Source organism: Microtus pennsylvanicus, chromosome 10 (genome assembly GCF_037038515.1).
Source record: "Microtus pennsylvanicus isolate mMicPen1 chromosome 10, mMicPen1.hap1, whole genome shotgun sequence".
NCBI lineage: Eukaryota > Metazoa > Chordata > Mammalia > Rodentia > Cricetidae > Microtus > Microtus pennsylvanicus.
In genome coordinates, this window is record NC_134588.1 from 8581777 (window position 1) to 8587776 (window position 6000).

Here is a 6000-nt window from a genome sequence, read left to right on the forward strand (position 1 = left end):
CCCAATTTCGAACAATCCTCACTAACACCTCCTCCCTCCCATACTGTTCACAAATACAATTTTTACAAATTATCTCATTGTAAAAGATTTATCCATCTTGATGTATCTCGTGAACATATCCTTTCTTCCTCCCAAAGTCTGGCAGTTAAAATGAAATTGTCATCAATATCAAAAGGAATGAAAGACCGGGCACACTGTAACTTAGGCAAACTCTTAAGTGGTGTATTAGTGAAGGAAAGAGACCCTAAATATATTAGACAGCATATAATTGCCCTGACTTGAAATTTTGGGAAAGGATCAGGAATAAAGAAATTTTAGCTCTCTATTGTCATTGCTGGTGGGAAACATAGTAAGAGACATCTGGGATCAGTTTCATATTGACAGTGGTGTTCTAGAACTGTATACCAAAAGCAAATTCCTATACCTATATGTCAAAAGCAACATTAATTTTACTTTCTGTAAACTTTGCTAAAACGCTAAAAATCTATTGAAAGCACCAAATGCTTGGACACTTCACAGAAAGAAATAAATGTCAGGAATTACACATAAAAGTAGTTACAAATATTGTCTATCAAAATCGGTCATTAAACTATTGTAAGTTAAAGCCATTGTGCTATATAATTGCATGTCAATATAATAACCCACAAACAAGCATACATACAACTAATGAGAAGTAGAGACAACAATAGTTTGTGATTGGTCTTTTAAAATGATACATTAGCTATGAAAAATACTTTAGCTAGTTCTCTTAAAACATGGTATTCTTTTATCATATCAACCTAGTAACTGAACTCATGCACGTGCTAGAGAAAGATGAAAACATACATTCACACTGTTAAGATCTGGTGATGATGGAGGAGACAGGAGTTCCATAGAGGGTTACAGTACCTTGTTTGAATCATTCCGCAGCTTTATCACCATGCAACAAGTAGGTCTGGGAGAAGTGGGAAAAGCTTCAGTCCTGACAGATAAAGCAAGGAAGGATTCTATGGGAAGAAGCCTTGTATTCTGAGGAAGTAATATGTGACATGCTAAATGACCAAGGTAGGAGGGTAGAGCATAAGTTACTTGTGGCTTAGGCTACTTGACACTGGTAAAGAGAGGAAATAAAATCTGAGCAGGCAGTTTAGAGAAGGCCCTTATAAATGTTCTTATTTCTGAACAGTAATCCCAATACATTCTTGATTCTGTTTAGGCATGAGGACAGGTATGCCAGAAGGGAGCTCTGGCTTCTTGATATATTGATTATATTGATAACATAGATATGAACACCCCATGTGTTCATCTTACATGTGACTGAAACTGAGGGTCACTTAGACAGTATATATCTGAGTCACCTGGATTAGACTGATACCCCCCAAACCCTGCCGAATTCCCTCCCATACGTCTTAGAAATAGCCTCTAGATGGTGTAAATGAAACCCTATTTTAGAGAACCACTCTTGCTATATAAGATTTCTGTCTTTTCTTTCTCTCCTCTCAGGTTCACTCCTTTCTAAACTCACCTGATATTATGTTTAAAATGATCCTAAGAGTTTATGAGAAAACAATTCCAGAAACCACTAATTTGACGTGATTGTGGCAACTGTTGAATTGGCTAGCACTGTAGCTCCTCAAGCTCTGTAACCCCGAGACAATAGACAAGAAAGCCTCTGTACCTCCTAAGGAGCCATGTTTCTGATATCAGCACAGGCAGTTTTCTTCAAGAGTGAGGCTTGGATAACATGACCCATGTGACATGGTCATAGTCAGGATAACATTGAAAAGTAAAAACAAGGAAGAAAGAAATGTAAGTTTTGATGCTGAGAAAAAATGTCCTATTTTAAGTTCTTTGCTTATTTATCTTAACTTTTCTAATTTTCTTTCTTCCTTCCTTCTTCCCTTCTTCCCTCCTTCCCTCCCTCTCCCTTTCTTTCTTTCTTTCTTTCTTTCTTTCTTTCTTTCTTTCTTTCTTTCTTCCTTTCTTTCTTTCTTTCCAGGAAAACATTGACAATTGAAGCCTGGGGATTAAATGGGGATGTTTACTTCATAATAAGCAGTAAGTAAAATGCCCATTCTTTTAAAGCATGGTGTTCTAGAAGGCAGTGATAGATGCAGATTTTCTATTCAGAAAGCTCATCATCTGTCGATTGCCTTGGCGGGCCACTCAGTCTAGGGTTAGTAGCCCGCCTGGCAGTTCAGTTATTCCAGGGTCACGGAGAGGCACTACCTGGAAGATATGGGCTAGGAGACAGGAAGAAGGCCATGCAAAGTTTGTCAGAGCCTCCGTTTATTAGGGACGAGATACAACCTTTTATAGGGCAAGGAGTTGGGGGATGGGCACAGGGTTCTGGGCTCTTGCTGCATGGTTCACGTTGGTCACATGGTCCGAGTTGGTCACGTAGGCAGGAGGTTATCTTCAGTCAGGTCACTGTAGGCCAAGAAGTCAGGAGTCGACACACCTAGATCTTTAGATAGTTTAGAATGCGGGGTGGGTTCCGCTAACAGATAGCTCTCATTAACAGCCAATTTGGGTGTGGGGTAGGCTCTGTCAATAGAACCATTCTTAACACAATTAGGGGTGTGGGGTTCTCTGCAGACTCCCCAGGGTGATGGTTCCTGTAATGATTTTAGGAGGAAATTGGCTCCTGACAATCATCTTGCTGAGTTTATTTAATGGTACATTAAATACTGAGAATCCAGAATATTTTTCTTTTGATGAATCCAATAGAACTGTTCTGGAGAAGGTGTCCTTGAGAAGAAATACAGAAAAAGAATAGTGAGCCTATGTGCAGATAACATAATATGTCAGTCTGAGAAATTATTTTTGTGGTGGAAGGCATTTCTTCAACAATGGAAATCAACAGAATAATTGTCTATATAATATATTATGAAATAAGACTAGACAGAGAGAGCCGGGCGGTCTTGGCGCACGCCTGTAATCCCAGCACTTGGGAGGCAGACACAGGCGGATCTCTGTGAGTTCAAGGCCAGCCTGGTCTACCAAGGGAGTTCCAGGACAGGCTCCAAAGCTACAGAGAAACCCTGTCTTGAAAAACCAAAAAAAAAAAAAAAAAAAAAAAAAAAAAAAAAAAAAAGACTAGACAGAGACAAAGGAATTGAATTAAAGTATCTCCAGGAATTTATTTGGCACTGGGATACCAATTGGGCCCCTGTTTCCTTTAATTCATCTTTACCAATGTCAATGCTTTCAATATCGACTTCATATATAACTCTTAGGAGTACTGATGACCTACCTAGTCATGTGCTATGCACTTTGTGTTGTGTTAGAAAGGTGTCCCACCAACCCTGAAATGAGATACATATGACATATTCAAGGTCACAGAGTACTCCCAACCATTCTGCTTTCCTATTCTGTATGATCATATTGTGGTTTACTACCTCCAATGTCCTACGGGTATCAGAAATCCTCTGGGTCTTAGAAACTGTCACACAATGTGGCAGGCCCCTATTTGCAAAAATTTCCAATTACATTTATATTAATAACAATGATCTTGTAAAAATGATGTTTACTTCAAGTGATGTCCTTGGCCACTGGTAGTCCCCAGGCAGGAGGAAGATTAGGTGTAATTATATATGATAGCAGAGAGAGAGAGAGAGAGAGAGAGAGAGAGAGAGAGAGAGAGATCATTGCAGAGTTGGAAGCCAGTCCTGTGGAGGGGTTCATCTCTTAGGCTTCTTGAATATTGTTAAGAACTGGAAGATTTCTTTGGATCTTTGTTTTCCCACAGCCTCTGCACCACATTGTTTGAAGAACTTGAAGTGGTCAAAATTTTAGTGGATTATTATTTTTATATGCTATTTTATAAACTTTGATAAATTTGTTCATAGCCTAAGTTACAAAGCAGACAAGATTGCCAGCCAGACTGCCTTACTCCAGAGGGTCCTCTATTGAGTGCAGTATTATCTGCTGATTTCACAGACACTGATCATTTTTTAATGATCTGCTCATTCATCTGATCACCTAAAGAACATCTGGGAGTCTTTAGTGGTATTTTGTGAACAAGAATTGTGTGAGACACAAGGTGAGAGATGGGATGGTCCATTGATTTTGGCTCAGAAACCATTCAATATATTTTAAGGCCTAATTTTCTACTTTAAATTAAAGCCTTGAAGTCATCTCTGTGATTTCTAAGACATGAAACAGCCTCAGCCCTGGAATTGAAATAAACACATGAAGTTTGTGAGCCCCCAAGGACCTAAAGAATAGATGCAACGGCAAATGAAGGCAGCTAACACAATGGTTCAGCTTCATGGGAGACCAGTCTTGAAGATGGCACATGGAGAAAAAAGTCCATTCCCAAGCTTTGCTTCAACCTAAGGATGCTGCAGTAGAGAAGCATTGCCTCCTGGAGAGGTAAGATGCTTCACTTCTGGAAGAAGGCAGTTTAATCATAATCCGTGGCTCTGCCTCTCAGCCAAATGACCTCAAATGTGGACATCTGAATACTGAAAACATGAAGTAGGAAAGAAAGACAAGGTGATCATGGATAAATAGTTTGGGAAGGAATTTCTTATCTAGAATGTGTTTCCAGTCTCCATCCAGTTAAGAAGTAAGAGTCCCAGCATAATCAACATGAACTGTGCAAGTTGCTTATAGAGAGACAGTGTTGCTTTTTACATAAGTATTCAATGTTAAAGTACAATGAACCAAGCAGCTGTGTAAAAAGGCCTTTCTCTAAGCCTGAAGGAATTCTGCTGCCCAGAACTCAATACCCACATGGTAGAAGGAGAGATAATGCTCTCAGAGATTAGCCTCTGACCTTTACTTGAAGATCATGGCATATTCCCCCAGTCATAATAAACAACATACATATTTAATTAAAAATATGAATTTTACTTCTGAAATATTTTACTTTCTGAAATATCTTAGTTTTGTCTCTATCACATCCAAGAAAATATTTTTGATTAATCTTTGAAATCTCATGCATCACATATGTCTCTTATAAGTTATACTTACATTCTTCACAATCATAATTTGGGAGCATAAACAAATCTGAATCTTAATGATTTGCAAAGCCCATGCCAGGTTCTCTGTAGCTTTTGAAGATATGAATTCTTTAGTTATTATTTAGCACCCCCCCCCAATAATTTTAATTCCTTTTACACTGACAATTAAATAATAGTTGTGACCTTGTTAGCTGTTCTGTTTTGTCAAACAACACTCTAGTGATTGTCTACTGAAGTGGAGGTAGCATGGCACCTGCTGACCCCCTAGTGTCTACTGTTCTACAAGGCATAGGAATGTCCACAACCACACACAAACATTCAGTCCTGAGTCCTGTGCTTAATGAACAGCTTCTCAAGATTCTCTTCTCAATGATTTGGTCTCTGGGCAAAAGCCATAACAGGCAGCCACACTGTGTACAAAGAAGCTAAAAGGCTGTGTTCTCTGAGCACTGCCTGCTTTGGACCTTCTTATCTTATTTCTGATAGCCATGTGCTCATAACCTCTTTGCACTTTCTGTGCCATTTGAAAGTTTTGCTGAATGGTATATATATTGCATGTACATGTCTGTGCAGGTGTATTAGATGAGAGGAAGCTATATCATGGTCTGTTCTATCACTTTCTGACATAATCCTTTTAGTCAAAGTGTCTCAGAAAATCTTGATGTGGGATGCCCTTTTGTATGCTGTGAATATGTTTCATTATCATTGGTTAACAAAGAAGTTGATTTGGTCAATAGTCAGACAGAATAGGGCCAAGCAGGAAATCCAAACATAGATAAAAGGAAAATAAAGAAAGAGTCAGAAAGATGCCAGCAGCTGCCAGAGATGCAAAATGTGAGGTAATGCCACAGCCATATGGAAATACATAAATTAATAGAAATAGATTAAGATTTAAGAACTAGTTAATAATAATCCTGAGCTAATAGGACAAACAGTTTGAAATCAGTATTAAGCCTCTGAGTGTTTATTCAGGAACTGGCAGGAGGGAGAGAAACATCCGATTACAGAATCTGAAGCTGTGCTGACAGCCAATAATTCTCTGTCATCCATC